The 23,909-nt window shown below is 39.4% G+C and overlaps 1 non-coding gene across 1 annotated transcript; it reads left to right on the forward strand.

The window, feature by feature from the left end:
* The first annotated feature begins 20,726 nt into the window (after nt 1-20,726).
* On the forward strand, nt 20,727-20,798 carry TRNAE-CUC. The gene has a single exon. It is a non-coding gene; the product is annotated as a tRNA-Glu (tRNA).
* The last annotated feature ends 3,111 nt before the right edge of the window (nt 20,799-23,909 follow it).

A 23,909-nucleotide genomic window follows, 5' to 3' on the forward strand; every position in this document is an offset into this window, starting at 1 on the left:
ATAAACATTGGTTTGCAAAGTCCATTGAACATGTGGGAGAAGCAGAGAAATGTAGGTTTTGTAAAATAGAACTGGAAACAGCTGTACATCTTATTGCTGGTTGTGATATACTCATGGAAGAAGGATTGTATACTGAAAGGCATAATAATGTGGCAATATTGTTACATTGGGGATCGTGCAAACATTATAATAGTGAAGTAGTTGAAAAACACTGGAAACATGAGCCACAAAGCATTACAGAAAATGATGAAGTTTATATCACATTGAATCATCCATTATCAACAGTTCAAAAAGTAGATGCAGAAAAAAAGATATAGCAGTTCATGTAAAGAAGCCAAAAGTAGCATTGATCATTGAAATTGCTGCACCCAGTGACTACAGTGTCTTACAGAGAGATACAAAGTCATAAAATACCAGAATTTGCAGGCAGAAATGAGGACACTGTGGAAGAAGGATACCCAGACAGTTCTAATAGTAGTAGGAACAATGGGTCTTATAAAACTTCTGCTAAACACAAAGTTGAAACTTGCTACAATAAAACCACCAAATTCTCAATCAACTCCAAATACTCCACTCATCACTGCACTGCCTTCAAGTCACTGAAATGGCTAGAGCTTCCTAACTACCTCTCCTACCTACAACTAACCACAGTTCACAAAATCCTCTTCAAACCTCAAGACTGTCCTGCTCTGAGTTCTACTTTTAATTACTACCTCCCCAATAAGACACTCAGATCAGGGGATCAGAAACTCTTACAAATTTACAAGCCTAATCTCCCACCCGGTCAGCTTCTTTACTCATTCTCAATAGCCAAGAGCTGGAATGCTTTACCTCTGCCCATTAGAACTATTCAAAATTTCACTCATTTCAAAACTTCTCTATATAGTCACTTCTCTTCTTGCTGGAAATTTACCTGTACCAAGCCCCCTTAGAAAATTGTGAAACTCCCAAATTTCTTGTCATCACTCTTGTTGATAAAACAGTAACACTGTAGAGACAGCTGATAGATCCTATAAGCCGTATAGATACTTAAGTTCTTTGTTATTTGCTTAAGACCATACACTTCTGTAATGTCTCTTTTGACAACTGTATATACTTACTTTTGAAATTGCTTTTCATTTTTTGTGATTGCTTTCTTATTTTTCTGTAGAATATTACCTTTTTAATTTTAACTGTCCATTTTCTATGTAGAATTTGATCTTTATAATGTACAACAGTAACTTTTTAAGTGTTAATGTTTATACTATGGAGCTTTTCTCCCTGGGCCTACATTGAAAATGGGTCCAACTAGGCCCAGTGGACTTTCCTGGTAAACAAAAGGCAAATAAACCAATAAATAAATAAATAAAAATACTTTACAATTATATTTAGATATACATGTAACTCCATATGAATTGCAGAAGGAATCATTACTGGGCAAATTGTGGGTGCTCCAAAGATTACTTCTAGCTAACATCAAAGATTGAAACAATACTAATTTCATGAACTTTAATTATACTTTGACTTAGAAATGGGGTCCATTCCAGCATAGCCGGCCTTAGGCATAGGCCAACTAGGTAGCCGCCTAGGGCGCCACTGTAGCAGGGGCACTTTTTCAGTATTTATTTGGTGTAGGTAGACCGGGATGGGGGCACCAGGTGGTGTGGGGGGTGCCGTGGAGCCTTTTTGCCTAGGGCACCAGTTGACCTAAGGCCACACCATTCCAGTCATGGTATTCGAAACCTAAAAGACTTGGAGAAATTAAAAAGTGAAATACATTAAACATCTCTGCTGTGGCATTGGTGGCATTTCTGTGTGCTTGGATCACCAATTTGCACATCTGTTGATTTATGACCAGTGTGACACCTGGATTGGGCACTGTTTGGGAGTAATTCTGCCGACATCTATCAGTATGCTGATAGCTAATGTTGTTTTCACACTCTGCAGTGGCTCCACTGCCCACCACTTTTGTCTGGGCATTTAATGATCATGCATCATGTAATGGGCTGCCAGGGATGCCTTTTCCCCCACACCTATTAAAGAGACCGAGACAGTTTCCAGAGCCAATATAGCTGCATCAGTGGATGTAGGTGGTAGAATGCCATCTGCTGTAATGGTTGCTGACTGTGAGTCTATGCTAACTGTCTGTGCCATGACATGGCCACCATCATTGTAAGGTGCCAGTACAGCACTGACATTGGGCATGTTGCATTCTGTAATGGCTAACCCCGTGATTATTGCACCTGTAAAGACAGAGATATAAACACCCATGTGTACAACTGAAATATATGGCAATCCCACACTCCAGTGCTACAACAGAATTTTAAGTCACATGTTATACACAGAATGAAATGTACATATGGGACAGATATGGTGATGTTTACCATTAACTTGGTCACACCAGTGGTATGGAACTGGAAATTGCTACTGCCTTATGGTAATTCCATGCTGATATATCCACAACAGAGACACTTGATGTTGCTCCCACTCACTGTGTCCAGACAGGGACACCAATAACTCTTCTGTGCCACTGAGGGTGGTCTGTGATGGAGGATCTCCACCTGTAGCCTTTCTCTCCCATGCAGTGGATAGGGCTTTTGTGTTCTTAGTATATTATCATGTTAGTGACCCTGCATTGAACCTGTTGTGCTGATCTGTTGTGGCATTCACAGCTATCATGTGGTTGTGTCACACCCACTTCCAAAAGATCATGTCAGACTTTATTGTGTTTAGAATGTTCTTGCAATGCACATGTAGGACAGGCTGTAACAACTCTGCCTTTGCTGCAGTGACATTTCCCAGCCCCTGTCACTGTTTTGGTGCCATGTGAGTGCCTGTACATAGTCATAGATATTTTACCTGTCAGCCGTAAGTCCACCACCCTTCCCTTACTTTTCGCTGTAACAAGTGACACAACTTCTACTCTGTGCTTTCTCAGGCCATATCCCAAAGCAATCCATAGATTCATAGATTCATAGATTAGTACTAGGCTGACTACCCTTGTAGGCCATTTTAAGCCTAGCCAGCTACCCCATGTGAGAAGACAATTTGGAGATGGATTCTCCTGTAACATGTGGGCTATAATCCAGCTATATCAGAAGCCTCTCCTCCACAGTTTCATCATCATCATCATCATCAATACACTTTTTCCCATTTTCTACATGGGGTCAGGCTGTTGCATCACCTGTCACTTCCTCCCTCAATTTGATGTCTCTCTCCTACTTCTTTGATAGACATGCCTGTCTGTCACCGGCCTTCTCTAATCCAATTCATTCATTCATTTCTTTACTGGACAACATAATTTTCTCTTCCCCTCTTCCTGTCTCTCCCACATCTTCTGATTGAACCACCATAACCTATTCTATTTGGCCTTCTTTTCAACTGGAGCTTCTTTGGCTTCTGCTATGATGTTCTCATTTCTTTTTCTGTTCCACAGTGCACATTCCACCACCTATCTTCCTTAGCTGCTCTGCCTTCACTGTCCAGGTTTTTCTAACTTACAGAAATATTAGTCACACAAGTATTTCAGTAAGGTACAGAAACACTGATAATGCAATTGTTTTGTATAGCTACTTTTTAACTTCTTATGTCATGCAGTGCCCCTGACTCTCTGTGAAAAATTGGCTGCAGACCCTATGAATTTACCGTTGACCTCCTCATTCAGACTTCCCCTCTCCTCTACCACACCTCAAGGATACTTGAAGCTATTCCCCTTCTATTTCAGTTTTCAGCTTCTTCTGATTTCCTTCATTTGCTGCCATGATGCTTATTTTGTTTGTAGACAGTTTCATGTCATGTGCTTTCAGTTTTGCATTCCACTCACCTACCATTTGCTGCAGTTCCTTTTCAGAGATGCCTTGCATTGTTATATCATCTGCATACAGCAGCGCTGTTGATATGTCCCCAACAACCTGTTTGTTAATGCACCAGTATAAACAGAAGTTGGCTCAGAACTTAACCCTGATGCACTGCCACTCCCACTGGAAACCCCCCCTGTGAATCTGAATGCTATTCATACTTTTGTCATTGGGTCTTTGTATATAGCCTACAATAATTGCAATACAAATGGTGCAGTGGTGCAGCAGTTAGCATTGTCAGACAGCAAGAGGTTGTCCAGTTCGATTCTCAGCTGGGGTGCTTTCTGTGCGGAGTTTTCATGTCCTCCCTTTGTTCGCATGAGTTTCATCCAGGTGCTTCGGTTTCCTCCCACAGTCGAAAGACACGTGACTGGAAGATTTCTCCCTAAGCCTCCACTGAAAATGGGCTTCGTCCCAGTCAGACTTTCCTGGTAAACAAATGTTAAATAAATAAATAATTCCACCAGTTTCTCTAGAACTTCAAACCATCATGTCTTCCCAAATAAGCTTTCTTGGGACCTTGTCATATGTCTAAGAATGACCAATTGTACTACTTCCATCTCTAGCTTCTTCTCCACTATCTGTCTCACTGCAAAGATCAGCTCAGTTTCATGCAACGTGACAGGAGTTTTATGCCTATAAACTGCCCACAGTTGTGATTGTCCCCTTTGCTCTTGTACACTGGCACTAGAGTTCTTATTCTCCACTTAGCTGGGATATGCCTTTCTCTCCATACTGCTATGATTATCCTCAGGTGCCATTTCTCCCCAACTCACCCAATGATCATATCTGCTATGATGACCTCATCTAATCCAAATACTCTAATTGGCTTCATTTTCCATAGTACATAGACCTTAGATTCTACTTGCTACAAGCAAAAGATCCATCCATAAACGTGTTCCCGTGTCTTGCTCTTGGAATAGGCTACCCAAGGAAATCGCCCTTTTGGACAATCTTACAAACTTAAAAAAAGAGAGTGAGAAATTGGTTTATGGTTAGCCCTAATCTATTCTCACTATTCAGTTTCACAAGCTGCTATCCTCTATCAGAGTTATATACCAACCTTGAGCTAGTTCCAACTTCATTCTTTGTATATATATATATATATATATATATATATATATATATATATATATATATATATATATATATACCTTGTTCTCTTGCTTAATAATATGAAAGTGCACCACTGTAAATATGTATATACTCTTTGTGTTATTCCACTTACATATTTTAAGTGTCAGTAATTACCCGTGCCTGTATTAATAGCTATAGTTTGTCTATAGACAATTCTATATCTTTCTACTGCATTGCATTATTTTGCTTTGCATTGTTAATAATTTTATTAATGCATGCGTGTGTCTTTGTACTGCAACATGACCCACACAGTGGCTGAAAAATTTATTAATGCATGCGTGTGTCTTTGTACTCCGACATGACCCACACAGTGGCTGAAAAAGGTAATTCACCTCACCGGATAACAAACATATAATAAATAAAAAAATACATAAATAATTACTTGCTCATACCTAAGCTTACATATTACAATATTTATGAATCTTATTTGATGTATTGTGTCTTATGCTGATCAATGCAACAATATAATACCACTGAAATTTCATATTCTATACATGCCCTTAGCTCAGGTCATGGCTGTAAAGAGTTCCTTCAACCAGACAATTTACCTAGCTATCAAAGAAGTAAACAAAGAAATACAATGTTGTTGTTGTTGTGTCTTTCGGCTTATCCCGGTTAGGGGTCGCTACAGTGGAACTCCGGTCCGCTAATGTTTGGTAGTGGATTTTTACTCGCCAAGTTACCAGCTCTGACGCACAACCTTCAATGAAGGGACACCCATTCACGTAAGCCTCCACACAGAAGACGCTCTAGCTGAGAATCGAACAGGACAACGTCTTGCTGTGAGGTGACAACGCTACCGCAGCACCACTACCGCGGCTTTAAACAAAGAAATACAATCTGATGCACTTTTATGAGTTGATGACTTGATGATGACTGAAATATATAAAGAAAACTCATTAAAATTGATATATCTGGATATAAATATCAGATCCCCTCATAAAAGAAAGGTGGGAATACTATGGAATTTTGAACTACTACCAATTTATCCATCCATTTTCTAAACTTTGTGTGATGATGAGGCCCACAAAAGCAGTAGAGGTGGCATGGGTACTATTTGCTTTGGTACAGCACCCAAATGAAAACAAAACTGTAAAAAAAATCTTATTTATATTGGCTTTATTTAAAAATAGCTGTGACTTATCCTACTGAGCATAGTTGGAATTTCAACTCATAGGTTCATAGGTGTGTACTAGGACAATGGCCCTGGAGCCTTTACAAGCCTAGCCCATAGAAGTGCCCTGGCATCATGCCACCATTAGTTCCCGGTGCCTCTATCAAGTAGAGCCACTGGAGTGATCCCTGGGGTGAACCTTTTGTTTCCCATCCACTCATCAAGATTTCTCTTGAAAAGGGCCAGTGAGGTGCTCTGCTTGAAATGTATGAGAAGTCTGTTCCAGAGCATGGGCAGTCTGTAGATTATGAACCTGTCCCTCCAGCATGTTCTGTTGATTGTGGTAATGAGGCTGAGATCCCTGGAGTGTGTGGTGCAGAGGGATTGGGATTTCTTTAGGTGTAACATTTCTAACAGGGCTCGGTCAAACATGGCTTTGTAAGCCAAGATGATATTGTCACTTAATAGATGATATGAGGCAGAGAAAAGCTGGAGTTTTTTGAGTCTGTCCATGAAGGGCATGTGTTTAAGGCCTATGATCCTCTTCATGAGGTACTTTTGTGGCCTTTCCAGCTGTTGCAGGTGTTTAGTGAGGTACATGCCAAATGGGGCATTATGCTCAATGATTGGTTTAATGAATGAAGAGTGGAGAGAGATGATGACCTCTTTCTTCCTTCCTGGATGCAAAACCCTTGGTAATGAGATGTGCCAAATAGAAGGACTTTCTGGCCACAGTGGCAATGTGGTGGTCGAAGGAGAGGTTGTTTCAACCTGTGTCCCCAGATCTCTATTTATAAACGCCTTCAGTGTTCAGTGGACTACCATCAATGTGGTAATTAGTGGGAACTGAGTTTTTCCCAAAGGGAATGACGATGCATTTTTTGGCATTAAGCTTAAGGCCTTGGTTTTGACATGAGTTGTTGGTCTTAGTGAGGCCTTTCTGTAGGATGTCTACATCATTTCAGGAGTTAATAATGGCTCCCAGCTTGCAATCGTCAGTGAACTTGGTCAGCCAGAGTCCCTCCGTGTTGGCTTGGACTTCTGAGCAGTAGATGCCAAACAGAAGAGGACCCAGGACCAATCCCTGTGGGACTCCACTCGTGACTGGTCTGCAGTCTGAGTTGGAGTCTGCTACTTTCACACTGTGGATTCTATCTGTGAGCCATTTTGCAACCTACCTAGGAATATAGGGCTTGATGCCTAGTTTGATGAGTCTATCAATAATTCCTGAGTGGGGAATGGTATCAAAGGCCTTGGCCAGATCTAGGTAGGCTGTATGAACTGCCTTACCCTCATCCACAGCTCTGGTGACTGACTCAAAGGAGTCAACTAGGTTGACCAGGCATGCTCTACCTTTCACAAAACCAAATTGCGTGGGATCCAGGGTTTGGAGATTCCCTATATCCTTGTTAATTAGGTCCATGATGATGCGCTCCATAGCCTTACATATCAGACTCGTCAGGCTAATGGGGTGATAATTCCTGGGGTCTGTAGTCACTCCCCCTTTATGGAGAGGGATGACTGTAGCAGTGAGCCATTCTGTAGGGAAAAAGCCTGAGGTGTGGCTGTGATTGAACAGGGCACACTAGTGTGGTGCCAGTTCTCTTTGTAGTTCATGTAGAACACAGCCAGAGATATTGTCGGGTCCCATGGAAGCTGTATTCTTGGTCTTGGACAATGCAGCTTTAACCTGTGCTGCAGTAATGCTGGGTGTCTGGCATTCTTCTGGCATTGTGATTGGTCCTTTGCGGGAGGGGTAAAGTTGGCACTGAATCTGTCGGCCAGTATGTTGGCAATATCTGTTCGCTCAGTATAGGAAATATCATTGTGCAGTAACTCAGTGCAAATCTGGGTATTGCTGTGGGGATTCTTGATATAACTGTAGAAGGCTTTGTGGTTGTTTTTAGTGTCTGCTGCAATTCTGCCTTCATAGCTAGCTTTAGAGGTTTTGATGAGGGATCTCAACTTTTTGTTGAGGCTAATAAGGGAGTTTTTCCAGTCTTGGGACTTCACCTTTTTCTGCAACAGTTTCTTCTTCCTGTTGTAAAGCTTGTTAATTGCAGGGGACCACCATATTGGCTTCCTTTTTTTGGAGGAGAGCATTTTGGTTCTGTTGGGTATGGCTAGTTCCATGCATTTATTTACATGTTTGTACAGTGCATTGGTGTATGATTCCATGGTCATGCACCTATTTTCCATTTGCATGGGTGCCATGAAGTTAGCCACCTCTGTTTTTAGGAGCGCAAAGTCAGCTTTGGAGAAGTTTTTCATGGTGGTATGGGTGAGATATGGATTTCCATAGCAATTAGTTTGTGGTCGGATCTAACAGGGAGGAATTGCCTATGATAATGCTGCCAGCCAACAACTTGTAGGACAGTATAACAGTATGTATTTTTTCTTTGATGCATTTATTATTGTGTGTGTGTGTGTGTGTGTGTGTGTGTGTGTGTGTGTGTGTGTGTGTGTGTGTGTGTGTGTGTGCTAGAGAGAGACAAAGGGAGAATATTGCAGTGGGGTTCCTGTATGTATCTGGCAGCAACAAGCTGAAATATTTTATTACGGATATTATTAATGCATTTTTCATTCATGTGATCACAGTCAAACAGAGGAGGTCTACACAGTCAGTAAAATCACTGTAATTGTTGGGAAATGGTGTGTGTGTGTGTGTGTGTGTGTGTGTGTGTGTGTGTGTGTGTGTGTGTGTGTGTGTGTGTGTGTGTGTGTTTATACTTGTGTGCATGTGTGTGGGTTGCAATAGGCTGTACTCTATGTATCTAACAGCAATGAGTTTAATATATTACTGTGTTTTTTATTTATATATTCATTGGATCACAATAAAGTATCTGAGTGTATATAGTCAATAAAGTTTCTGCAATTGGTGGGCACATCTTTGATTGTATGTGCATGGGGAGTGTACTGAGTTGCACTATATATGTCCTACAGCAATGAGCTGAAAGGCATTAGGGTAGTATGTATGCACTTATTCATTCATTTTGACCACAGCCAGAGATCTGAGATGTAGACAATCAACAAAGTTGTTGTGTTTAGTGGGTAGGGTGGCAGGGCATTGCACTGTATAGGTCTGAAAAAAAACAAACTAACATGTTACTGTGGCTATTTATTTATTCATTTGTTTGATCACAATTGGTAATCTGAGTTATATGCAATCATTAAAGTGGCTGTAAATAGTAGGCCCATCTGTGTGGAGTGAGAGGGTTGCAGTGAGATGTACTGTATGGTCTAAGAGCAATAAGTTGAGGTACATTAATGTGGCTAGTATTTACGATTTTTTTCATTTATTTGATCAGGCAAAAGGCATCAGAGGTTTACACAGTTAATAAAGTGGTTGTAGCCAGTGGGCAAGAGGGAGACTGTTGATGATACTGACTGACCCTTGCTATCCTTTCATAATAGTTATGGTCATTGATCTGGTTTGACAGAACTCATGTTTTTGCATAGCACAAGCTGAAATACATTATTATTATTATTAGTAGTAATTGGATAGCAAATTGGCCACAAGACAGAACCCACATGGTGTGGGTAGCAGGTGCCTCACTGGAGAATATGAATGTAACCAGAGGCGTCCTGCATTGCTCACTGCTGAAACATCTCCTTTCCATTTCTTATATTTTCACCTTAATTAAGTATTTTGTTCTTATAGGAATATATTCTTCTGGTGTTGTATCTCTAGATCCTGATGTTAAACAATTTTTTGATTTTTATTTTGCTTTTAAACAATTTCTGTTTGAAAACTTTTCACATTCTTTATGTAGTTTTTCTACTGAATGCATCACTCCAATTAGTTTTACACAGTGACTGTTTTGCTTCCATATAACCTGTTACTAATCGTCTGCACGGGCTAGATTTCATCTTGACTTATTTATCTAGTAACAAATTAACATTTATAACCGCATAAATATTGGACATCAATGGTGGTAAAACATGGCATAAAGTACCAGTAATTTCTTTTGGAACACAAACAATGTGTAGTATGTTCCATTCTCTGGTAGGCTTTTTTACAATCTGAAACAATTGTTTCCGAACATACATTGTGGATAATTTCCTTACTGATGCTGTTGAATCAATGTTATTCCGGTCTGTTTATGGTAAATTTAAGTCCCCAGGCTTGTGGCAGGGGTTTAGAGAAGACTGGCTACGAGCATAAGAGTAGATCACAAGTAAAGACTGTAGTATTATGAGGAAACCTAAAGGAAACCTAAGAATGTTGTGCTTGCAGTGATGGCTGGATGTCATGTGACACCCTGGGGGTGAATGGTATATCTGTGACAAGGGAGGGACACAATCCAGAACATTCCAAAGAAAGTACCTTTTCATAAAGAGAGTAATATAGCAGTGAAAAGTCACACTTACTTGAAGAGTTGTTAGAATAAAGCATAAGAAAAAGGTTCAAGGGATCCTGAAACATGTGAAGGGAGTTGTGGAGGAGTACTGGGGCATCTGCACAAGCGCCTAAATACCACAATCAGACAGAGACAGTAGGTTGTGTAGTCTCTCTTTTATCAACAGACAGTGTATTCACATATAACTATGTTCATAATGAGAGCACTTTTCAAATTTGAATAGCACTGACTTGAAATGGATCCTCTGAATAAATAATATTGCTGTCTCCCTGCATCTCTGTTCTGTTTTTCCTTTCTATCTAATTTATCAGTATCCTACTTACTCACAAAATGAATAATAGCCATTGATATAAAAACAGACAAGGGAGGACACTATGGAAGACTCACCAGTGCTGTGAACTGCAACATGAGACTAGATGACCGGAAATGGACCAGCTTTGAAGTGTCTGCATCCTTCACAAGTATCATTATCTTGAGGAAAAAAAAGTATAGAGACAACAACTAAAATGCATCTTTGTATCAGGTTGGCCAAACTGCTGAAATACCTCAAAGGCTTCAAGAAAAGTAATAAAGGGGGCGGAGCCTAGATGGCCAACTGAGAGCAGTACATTTTGAGAGCTCCATAAACTAGTATAATATAGGAAAATTGTATTCTTTTCAAGTTTAAACATCAGAAATCTATAGATAAACTACTAAACTACATAAATATCAATTTTGGTGGAGATATACAAATATTTTCCTGTCAAGTAACTTGAAGATATATTGAGTCACTGAATATGAACAACTCAAGGAATTCTCATCCAGATGCTGCCTTGAAAAAAGATCTGCAATTGATGACATCTACCTTACAGGAACTATCTTTGAAGATAGATGGCTTTAAAAATGACTTAGAAAACCTCAAATTAAATTCTCAGAAACTGACTGATACTCTTAAGGAACTACTACAGCAACACCATACAAAAATAACAAATATAGAGACTTCTCTAAACATTCAAAGGAGACTCAAAGAGGAAGAATTCCAAAAAGTATTTCTGCTTAAACAGAATACATGGCTGCTTAACAAAATAGATGACTTAGAAAACAGGAAAAGGAAAAACAACATAAGGTGCTTTGGTCTGCCTGAAAACACTGAAGGGGAAGACATTATTTCATTCTTAACCTGGGTTCCTGATTTTTTAAACTTGAAAGAGGGACTTTCATTTGGAATTGAAAGGGCGCATAGAGCACTGAGGAAACTTGCTTCTAGCTCAACAAATACCCCACATAGATCCACAGTTATAAAAGTTCTTTCATTTCTGGACAAGGAACTAATATTAAAATCTACTCTGAGAAAATCACCCTTAAAATGCAATCAAAGCCTGATAAAGTTTGACAATGATTATTCTTCCAGAATACTAGAACAAAGGAAAAAAGTCTGGCCAATAATAAAATTGTTGAAACAAAACAACATTAAAGCACAGCTGGCCTTTCCAGCTAAGGAAAAAAATAGTTTTTGCCAATGAGATGAGAACCTTTAATGACTTAGAAGAAGCTACTATATTCATCAAAAACAACATAGTGTCTATCTCAGAAGAAATGAAATGTACGGCCCCTACTCTTAAAAAATAAAAGAAACAAATCCTTGAAGTGATGCTAGAAAGAACAAACAAAAAACTGATTCCAACACAGCTGTCCCAAAAAATAACTCTTACAACTACATCTTTCAAAGTATCAACCAATATGGTAGATCACTTGTCATCTGTTTTTATTTAAAAAAAGGAGGGTTTCTTAAACAACTGAGAAACAGTAATGATTTATTCAGAATGCTCAAAGAGTCCAATAATTCTTCACAAACAAAGGTAGATCAAGATGGGTTACTATTTACATTTTATATAAGCCAAACAAAGCAACATATAATGCAAACATAGAAGTTTCTGTTCCCCTACTTGAACTCAGTGAATACTTATCTTGTTAATTTTTCATTGATTTTACTAAGAATAATTTAAGTAATTAATTAACTAATTCAACAAGATACCATTCATCACAGTTCAGACTCAAATGTAACAAATTAACATCATATATAATAGCAGTAACAGTAGAGTGTTTTGAAAAAAAAATGCTGTCAAGGAGACTAATGCTTTCTTCAGTTAAAGTATGATTTAGAAATGTCATGTATATCCTAGTTAAATAACAGTAGCAAGCTCTTAATACAAATGTCATCATTATTCTGTCTAAATATAGTTAATATCAATTATGGCAGGTATCACAGCTATGAGTGCTGTTTGTTCAATCCTGATATGGTGTGCGTGGATGCAGCCGTGTCTGGCAGCTAGTTCAAATGTCATTATTATTCTGTCTAAACATAGTTAATATCAATTATGGCAGGTATCATAGCTTCGAGTACTGTTTGATTAAGCCTGACATGGTTTGTGTGGATGCAGCTGTGTCTGGCAGCTGTTGTATGTTGCCGTTTTCATCTCCGGGAAGCTGTGGGTTGCGGCTTGTGATCAAGGTTTACTGATGCTTGTGTATTAGGAAGAGACATTTGGTGTTTTAGCCTGGATCCAGGGGAAGGGGGTGGATAAAACTGTGATTTGGGATATTTTGGCAGAGAATAGTTTGTTTATACATCTGCTGAGTGAGAAGTGGGAAGTCTGGAAGAATGTATTACCTCTTGTTGCGGTGGTTTGTTGGGAGGTTTTTTGTTGATCTGTTTGCTCTCCATTCTTTTCCTGGCTGCTGCCTCACTGAAAGGGAGGTAAGTTAGGCTTGAAGTTGCAGTGAAGTGAAGCTTTGCTTCAGGTGCATTGTGAGCCTCTGGTCTGCAGTACACAGACACACTAAGAGAAACAGATGCTCCCAGGTTGCTATGGTAATGGAGACAGAGTGAAGATAATACTTAACGGCTCTGAGCAGTCTCCGAGTTGATTCTCAGCAATGTAGTTTTTGGTTTAAAAAAAAAAAAAAAAAAAAAAAAAAATATATATATATATATATATATATATATATATATATATATATATATATATAAATAACAGGGCTGTTTTAAACCACATGTACACATATTGATGGTCTCCCAACACTTCATTTAACTCATTAAGTTGATTCTTGATAAAAAATAAATAAATAAAATAAAATAAAATAATAAGCGCAATTGTATACTTAAAATGTATTTTGGTCCTAACACATTAAGGACTTACATAAGAGTGGAAGTCTGAGTTATTGTGAAAGACTAAGAGCACTTGGTCTTGTGCAGTACCCTTTGCAGTGGTCTGGGAGGTGAGCTTGCTTGGATGTGTTGGGCATATGGGGATAGCTGATTCTAGGGGTGTTTGGGATTGTAGGGAAGTGCTAGAGAGTCATCAGATTTCCTTTGTGGAAATATCTGTGGGAGTGGAAGGTGTGTTGAGTGGTCCACTGGCAGTGTGGCCACTTGATGGAACAGGCTGGTAAAATGGAACAGGACAAATATTGGTTGAATATTTTAAGAACAGCCTGGAAACACACCACATGAACTAGTGAATGGTATTCTGGCAAAAATGGATAGGCATTGTTGCTTGTGCTCGAAGTACTGATATGTGTGTATGTAAGGATGGAAATATACTTATAACGAATAAGAAACTAGAAGGGTCTCATAATTTAAAGTCTATGGATCGTATAAACATGCTTGGAAGGAGCTAATAATAATAAGCATTACAGCTTGTGGTCTCTGAAATAACTAAGCAACAGCCAAAAAAAAAAAAACATACAGTAGTTATGTAATGTATGATTTTATTAAATCTAGACATAGAATATATAATCGTCATATAAGATGACGCAGTCTGCTGAATTTAGATATTAGACAGGATTTAATAACATGGGCTTGTGTATAATACACTACAATGAATATCAAGGGGAAGCATGATGATTTTATATATATAAGTAAATATGCATAACAAGTCATGTAATTGCTTTAACTTGAGTTGTAGCTTTTGTAACCCATCTTGACCATATATAATACTTAAGCAGTTACCAATGTAACTAATGTTTTATACATGACATCAAACTGACGAAGTTGTTCAAGAGAAACAGTAGAAGCCTGAACTTGAAAAGTTACAGAATATAACAATCATATTCTGAACAAATAGTATTAAATTGACAATAGACACTCAGTTTAATAACATGGGCTTGTGTATGATAACACTACTGTTTTAACTTGTCATAAATGACATACACTGTATTGAACATACTTTTAATGTTATTAGCTTTTGATAGTTCAGATGAAAGCGCTTACATAGGCATAGTCATTATTCATTATTCTGTGGTTAGGCAACTTCAGATAGTGAAATTAAATTAGATTATATTAAAAAAGAACATCTATGGTTACCCCTAGCAGCTTCGTCTGACTGGTGGATTTGATTTTTGTACCATTGTTGGATAGTATGGAGAGGGATTGGGTACTGGGTTTGGAAGATTTATTAGAGAAAATTATGAGCTTTGTCGTATTTGGATTTAGGATGAGTTGGTGGCTGGTGAGGAACTTTTAAATGTCTTGGAATGTTGATTGCATTTTGTGTTGGAGTTCTTGTGGGGAGTGGCTGAGCAGATAAAGGAGGAGTTATCTGCATATTGGATGGTGGTGACATGTTGGGTGGCAGTATATAGGTTGTTGGTAAATATTATGAAGAAGAGAGGCCCAAGTATGGAGTCTTGTGGTACCCCTGTTGTGACTGGTAATAGTAAGCTGAGGCTGTTTGCCCATTTAATGGCCTGTTGATGGTTAGAAATCATGTTAGGGGTGTGGTATTGAGAGTGGCAAGTTTGTTGAGGAGCAGCTGAAGGGACACTGTGTCAAACATTTTTGACATATCTAAGAAAATGGCTGAGACTAGTTGTCCTTCATTTTTGAGGTGGTGAATGGTCTCTGTAAAGGTTATGAGGGCTGAGTTAGTACTGTGTTTAGGCCTGAAGCCATGCTGGGTGCTGGAGAGTAGGTTGCTGGTAGTGAGGTGATTCATGAGTTGCTGGTGGATACATTTCTCTAGAATTTTGGCAAGGGGGGATAGAATGGTGATGGGACGGTAGTTAGTTATGTCTCTAGATGGGCTGCCCTTATGAAGTGGTACGATATGAGGCAAACCTACTGATGTAACTTAAGACACATCCTCCTTTAGTCCTTTTTTGTGCAGCTACTGGTCTAAAAGTGTGGAAGGCACTGAAACCTTGCACTGCTGGGCTACTCTTTTCCACTTTAAACCATGTCTCGCTAACTGAAGAGATGTCTATATTTTCAAGTGTGAGGAGGACTTGGAGGGAGTGTAGATTTTGTTTAGTCTCCTGGCATTGAGCAGTAACACCTTAAGGTTCAGTTGAGTTGATTTTGCTATGTCAGTAGGTTTGTCTATTTGGCATTGTTTGAAAAAGCACTCTCGGGATAGATAAAGTTTTAGCCAGTCGGGGAAAGTTTCAGACAGTTCTTGGCAAAGCGACGTGCTCTATTAACCATGTTCCCCCAAGCTGATAAATATTAAATCATTTTAGAATGATACCAGAAAGCCAACCAGTTGTTGAAATCAATCATGTTGTGGTCATACTGAGGCATCATACTTGGTGATGGTAATATGCTGCTCAATGCTAAGCACATAACAGCCTGAGGCATATAGACTGAAAGCTCCATAATGTCTCTCTTCATATAGTCCAGGGAGGTACATATCAGGTCATTTGTACCTACATGGACTATAATGGAATCATACTGGTACCTGTGGTGTAATGACCTGAGTGCACATGTGATTTGGCTGATTCTGGATTCAGATAAGCAACTAACAGTCATCTTCTCCTTGTTCAGCCTGATTGGAGGGGCATCAGTATATCTTACAATGGAGCCCCTTTTTACGAGAGTCCTGAGAAGTGTGTATGTTTGCCTTAGGGGTTTAGTGTTTGGGGCTCCACTGATAGTGACAGTATGTGTGATGTTAGGTGGTATTTTTTCTGAATGCCTTTGGGCTTGCTGAGGCACAGCTTTGACAGCTTTGACAGCAGGTGGTCTAGGTGATCTTTGTTGTTTAGGAAGATTGCTTTTAAGTGCCTCAGCATATGTTAGACTATGTGTTTGTTGTGTACTATGTGAGATGAGTGTTGTGTGCTTGGGTTTGACACCCTGATGTACACTTTTTGTGAGAGTTTAGCATCCAGTGTCATTGCGTACATACATCTCACACATACTGTGTCTGTTTTTTAAGGATTAAGTGGTTATCAGTAAACATGAGACATTTGCTACATTGTCTCAGTATGCCCATATCCACCAAGCTGGCTGCAAAGAAGTAAGGAAATTGCATATTCATACTGTCCAATCTTCTGTTTTGTGAGCGATAAGGGGGTGATGTATTGTGGTTAGAAGGCTATTAAGGTGCTTTATCAAAGCAGATTATGGCAAGTAGTACTAAATTCTACTAATTTATTGTTTACACAACACTGAATTCTACTAAATCTGTAGGTATTGCCACTTGACTCCTAACTGCTCTAAGCTTGTTGGCACACAAGGTAGTTGAGCTATATGGCTGCTTTACAGGGTACAGTTTTTTGAACCATTCTTTCAAAGTGTTTGAAACTGTACAGGGCAGTGCTAATCCACACAAATAAGGAAAATTTCTAGTATCTCAGAAAAAAAACAGAAAACTAGCTAATGAACCCCCTGACCTATAAAATGACTACATTATGAGTAATTTTGTGTATTTCCCAACTCAGACTGACCAGCCAAATACCTCCTTCCACATGATGAATAATCCCCGTCATCCTAATATAAAAAACACTCAGAAGAGACCCCTTGCTCGAGGCACTCCTTAAAATAGAGAACATCGACATTTGTGCTGTAACAGAGACCTGGTTCAAGGCAGCAGAAAGCACCCCTGCACTACCAGGCTATAACTCATTCCACACCTTTCAGCCCCAGAACTTAGGCCGAAGCTCCAAAGGCAGTGGTGTTTCCATATTCATAAAGGATGCACACACCCCCTGACTGGTAGCCCAACATAACGCATCAGTGGTACTTCAGGTGCAGCTAACATTGGGTAAGACAGTGATTCAGGTCGTAGCCTGCTATAGACCCCCAACCATGTCCCAAGACTCGCACTTCACATTCCTAAGCACCCTGGAGAATATTAGGGTCCAACCTAACACTCTCCTACTAGGTGACTTCAACTACTCCTGTATTAACTGGGTAAAATACTCATGTACTAATACATGAAAATAAATGTTTCCTAGAGTTCATTAATTCCAATGCCCTGGAACAGCTCGTTCTTACCCCCACTAGAGGTAGCAACATCCTTGACCTGGTCATTACTAACATGGGTGACCATTGCTCTACACCAATAGTCAGCTCCTCTCTGGTTATATCCAACCACAAACTAATCACCTTGGAAATCCATAACCCCCCCCAGCAAAGGTAACCGCCATGAAAAACTTCTCCAAAGCTAACTTTGGGATCCTAAAAACAGAGGTGGCTAACTTCATGGCACCCATGCAAATGTAGAATAGTTGCATGACTACAGAATCATACACCAATACACTGTATGAAAACATACACAAATGCATGGATCTCGCCATACCCAATAGAACCAAGAAACACTCCTCTAAGAAAAGGAAGCCAGTCTGGTGGTCCCCTGCCATAAACAAACTCTACAACAGAAGGAGAAAACTGTGCAGAATAAGGGGAAGTCCCAAGACTGGAAAAACTCTCTTATCTGCCTCAACAAAAAGTTGAGATCACTCATCAAATCCTCTAAGACTAGGCATAAAAACAGAATTACAGCAGATAGTAAAAACAACCACAAGGCCTTCTATAGATATGTAAAGAATCTCCACAGCAATACCTAGATTTGCTCTGAGCTACTGCACAATGGTACCTCTTATACCGAGCCAACAGATATTGCCAGTATACTGGCTGACAGATTCAGTACCAACTTTACCCCCCTCTCCCCCCAAAGGACCAATCACAATACCAGTAGATTGCCAGGAAACCAGTATTACTGCTGCACTGGTTAAAACAGCACTGTCCAAGACCAAGAATAGAGCTTCCATGGGACCTGACAATATCCCTGGCTGTGTTCTACATGAACTACTGAGTGAACTGGCACCTCACCTGTGTGCCCTATTCAATCACAACCTCACCTCAGGCTTTATCCCTGCTGAATGGTGCACTGATACAGTCATCCCTCTCCACAAAGGAGGAGCAACTACAGACCCTGGGAACTATCGCCCATTAGCCAGACGAGTCTGATATGAAAAGCTATGGAACGTATCATCATGGACCTAATAAACAAGGATATAGGGAATCTCCAAACTCTGGATCCCACACAGTTTGGTTTTGTGAAGGGTAGATCATGCCTGCTCAACTTGGTTGACTTCTTTGAGTCAGTCACCAGAGCTGTGGATGAAGGCAAGGTGGTTCATACAGCCTACCTTGATCTGGTCAAGGCTTTTGATACCATTCTCCAGTCAGGAATCATAGAAAAACTCACTAAGCTTGGCATCAACTCCTATATCACTAGGTGGGTTGCAAACTGGCTCACAGATAGAACCCACAGTGTGAAAGTAGCTGACTCCAAGTCAGACTGCTGATTAGTCATGAGTGGAGTCCAACAGAGTTTGGTCCTGGGTCCTCTCCTGTTTGGTGTCTACTTCTCCGAAGTCCAGGCCAACACAAAGGGACTCTGGCTGACAAAGTTTGCAGACGATTGCAAGTTGGGAGCTATTATTAACTCCCCAAGTGATGTTGATATCCTACAGAATGGCCTCACTAAGACCAACGACTGGTGTCAGAACCATGGCTTTAAGCTCAATGCCAAAAAATGTGTCATCATCCCCTTAGGGAAAAACCCAGTTCCCATGATTTACCACATTGATGGTAGTCCACTGAACACAGAAGATGCTATAAGAGATCTGGAAACATAGGTTGACAGCAACCTCTCTTTTGATCACCACATTGACACTGTGGTCAGAAAGTCCTCCTATGTGGCACATCTCATTAGTAAGGGTTTTGGATCCAGGAAGAATGAGGTTATTGTCTCTCTCTACTCTTCCCTCATTAGGCCAATCATACCTCACTAGACACCTGCAACAACTGGAGAGGCTGCAAAAGTACCTCACAAAGAGGATCCTAGGCCTTAAACACTTGCCCTATATGGACAGACTCAAAAAACTCCAATTATTCTGTCTCATATCGCCTACTTAGAGGTGATCCCTGTTTGACTTACAAAGCCATATCTGACCCAGCTCTGTTAGAAATGCTACATCTAAAGAAATCCAAATCCCTCTGCACCACATGCTCCAGAGACCTCAACCTCATTACCACAATTAACAGAACATGCTGGAGGGACAGGTTCATAACCCAGAGACTGCCCATGCTTTAGAATAGACTTCCCATACATGTCAAGCAGAGCACCTCGCTGACCCTCTTCAAGAGAAATCTTGATGAGTGGATGGGAAACAGAAAATTCACCCCGGGGATAACACCAGTGGCTCTACTTGACAGAGGCACTGGGAACTAATGTTGGGTGGCACTATGCCAGGGTAATCCTATGGCTAGGCTTGTAAAGGCCCCAGGGCCATTAACCTACTACACACCTATGAACTATGAACCAACAAACAAGTGCAGTGCTACCACAAACCACTTAAATGACTAGCTGGAAGTCCCTTGTTTAATGCAACTTCAAGACAGCCTTACAGCAGTAACAGTGTGAGGAAGACTATTTTTTTACAAGAAAAAGTCAGTAAAATATACACATAAAAAGCTGGGTATAGTAGTGATCACTCAACTTAAGTACACTTTAGCAATCAAAGGAACTTAACTTTGCCTGGATGATACTGCATACAAGTAAAACACTACTTGAATGCAAGGTAGTATGATTTACTCAAGAGCAATACTGGTTTGCTGGGTGGACACTCAGTATTATGGATCTATGGAAAACAATGGATGGGAAGCATACATAAATAGCTTACTCAACAGTCTTTAGCAATTAAGAGCAGAGGGAGGAACTTTGGAAATTAGGTTATGATAGGGGGTGGAGGTCAAAGACAGAGCCTTATTATAAAAAAACACCAATAAGGGTGTGAGGGTTGGAGAAAACCAACCAGGTGAGCTAGAGAGGCATAAAATCAAATAAAGGCAATATTGGAACTTTTTCTGTAAATTTACCTTAAGGTGTTAGTTGGGATGGGGCAGACACAGAATGCAACTTTAAGCAGGTGTAGTGATAAATTGGTCTGACTATGGTGTACAGGGTCCTGGGTTCAAGACTTGGCAGGGCTGATTATTTAGGTGAGTCCCTGGTGGTCTAGTGGTTAGGATTCGGCACTCTCACTGCCGCGGCCTGGGTTCAATTCCTGGTCAGGGAAGCTTTAATGCATTTTTAAGCTGGAGGGACATGTTCATGACCCAGACACTGCCCATGCTATGGAATAGACTTCCAATACATGTCAAACAGAGAACCTCACTGGCCCTCTTCAAGAGAAATCTTGATGAGTGGATGGGAAATAGAAAATTCACCCTGGGGATCACTTCAGTGGCTCTACTCAACAGAGGCACTGGGAACGAAGTTTGGGTGGCATGATGCCAGGGTAATCCTATGGGCTAGGCTTGTAAAGGCTCCAGGGCCATTAGCCTAGTACACACCTATGAACCTATAAATGATAAGCAGAATATAAAAGCAATGAAGCACTTTCTGCTACAGTTTAAGGCACCACACTACTCAGAAATCTACCACTAATAAATGACTACGGCTTAAAGTCTTGCAGGATTACACAGCTGTAGCACCACTGTGAATTAAACTACAATGCTGTTGACCAGCAATGTTTAAAATACAAAGGGATAGCTTTTACAAGAAGTTCTACTTGTAGAAATTGAAATGTGGAATAACACAGAAAAACAATCTTCCCACAAGTGTTAATAAACAAGACTAAGGCCCCAGAACAAACTTAAAATGCAAACAGATGGAACAGTGTAGAAAAGTATAAAGTATTACCACTACAGAGGTAATCAAGTGCAACTGAAATATTTAAGCAGAATTAAAATAACTAAAATATTTTAATTCTCTCTCTTTACTTTTTTTTTTTTTTGAAAAGCTAGTTATTTAAAGTTTCACACTTCTCCAAGTCTTGGATATAAGACCATGCATTTAGGGAACCAATGGTCCTGGATCTCTTGTATCACCACTGATCAGATGGTCCCACAAATAATGAAATCAGGGATCTAAATCTTCATCAGCAAATAAATCATGTGTGGTGGAAAGGTAGGTTCATTATGTAACACTTTCCCCTCCTTTGGAATAGATTCTCACTGCTGAATAAGCAGTGTGATATTTTATCTTCCTTTAGATGGAAGTGAGATGATTGGATATGTATTCGCATAATCACCTTTAGCTTCACTGATCAATCCCTCCTAGAAAAGGAGGTGCAGACTAATGGTAGCATTAACAAGGGGAATAGTCACAAGACATAGTTGCCTTGTATCTCCTGTAATCAAAATCTTCACAGACTGAATGGAGTTTCCATTCCTCTTTCTGAATTATAGCCCCACCCTTTAGATGCAATCAATCTTCCAGTAATATGGTGTTAGGCATTTTTAGTGAGAATGTGGAGGATAAAATGTGAATTGGAGAACTTCTGGAGAGTACGGATAAGTATTTAGGATATATACAGTGGATAAAAAAAGTTTACACACTCCTACTTAATGTGACTTATAACCTTCTACAATTCAATTGAAAAACAAACAAATCTGTTAGGGGGAAAAATATAAAAAAAGCATACAATAATCTGGTTGCATAAATGTGCACACCCTTAAACTAATACTTTGTTGAAGCACCTTTTGATTTAATTACAGAATTCAGTCTTCTTGGGTACACACCTGCCATCAACTAAAGAGACTCTGATTAACCATAAAGTTCAGTTGTCCAAGTAGGATTTTTCTGACATTTACTCAGTTGCCTGCTACAGCAAAAGCCATGGTTCACAGAGAGCTTACAAAGCATCAAACAAATCTCATTGTTGAAAGGTATCAGTCAGGAGAAGGGTACAAAAAAAATTCCACAGCATTGGATCTACCATGGAACACAGTGAAGACAGTCATCAAAAAGTGGATAAAATATGGGATATAGTTCTTTTTTAATATAATCTAATTTAATTTCACTATCTGAGGTTGCCTGGACGTCATTAGGAGCCAAACTGCTTTGCATAAGATTTTTAAATATATCTATAATCTGTTGTGTCTGAGAATAAATTTTAGAATCTACACAATTTATCAATGATATGTCTTTACTCCTTCTACATTTTATGTATCTATAAAATGGTTTCCTATTATGATCAATATCTTTATATAAATTTTCTTCAAATTTTTTCTTGATCTTGTCTCACACTATGTTTGTCTGTCCAGCCTGTTTATTTCAGTTTTCAAAGTTGTAGTTTAATCTCCTTTCAATTTCTTTTATTTTCACCTTAATCAAGTATTTTGTTCTTATAGGAATATATTCCTCTGGTGCTGTATGTCTAGATCCTGATGTTAAACAATTTTTTGATTTTTATTTTGCTTTTAAACAATTTCTGTTTGAAAACTTTTTACATTCTTTATGTAGTTTTTCTACTGAATGCATCACTCCAATTAGTTTTACACAGTGACTGTTTTGCTTCCATATAACCTGTTACTAATCTTCTGCATGGGCTAGATTTCATCTTGACTTATTTATCTAGTAACAAATTAACCTTTATAACTGCATAGTCAGTACACATCAATGGTGGTAAAACATAGCATGAAGTACCAGTAATTTCTTTTGGAACACAAACAATGTCTAGTATGTTCCATTATCTGGTAGGCTTTTTTACAATCTGAAGAGCAATTGTTTTTGGACATACATTGTGGATAATTTCCTTACGGAAGCTGTTGAATCAATGTTATTCTAGTCTGTTTATGATAAATTTAAGTCCCCAGCCTTGTGGCAGGGGTTTAGAGAAGACTGGCTATGAGCATAAGAGTAGATCACAAGGAAAGACTGTAGTATTATGAGGAAACCTAAAGGAAACCTAAGAATGTTGTGCTTGCAGTGATGGCTGGATGTCATGTGACACCCTGGGGGTAAATGGTATATCTGTGACAAGGGAGGGACACAATCCAGAACATTCCAAAGAAAGTACCTTTTCATAAAGAGAGTAATATAGCAGTGAAAAGTCACACTTACCTGAAGAGTTGTTAGAATAAAGCATAAGAAAAAGGTTCAAGGGATCCTGAAACATGTGAAGGGAGTTGTGGAGGAGTACTGGGGCATCTGCACAAGCGCCTAAATACCACAATCAGGCAGAGACAGTAGGTTATGTAGTCTCTCTTTTATCAACAGTGTATTCACATATAACTATGTTCATAATGAGAGCACTTTCAAATTTGAATAACACTGACTTGAAATGGATCCTCTGAATAAATAATATTGCTGTCTCCCTGCATCTCTGTTCTGTTTTTGCATT

Source organism: Protopterus annectens, chromosome 2.part1 (assembly GCF_019279795.1).
Source record: "Protopterus annectens isolate FY-2018-M chromosome 2.part1, PAN1.0, whole genome shotgun sequence".
In the NCBI taxonomy this organism is placed as follows: Eukaryota; Metazoa; Chordata; order Ceratodontiformes; family Protopteridae; genus Protopterus; species Protopterus annectens.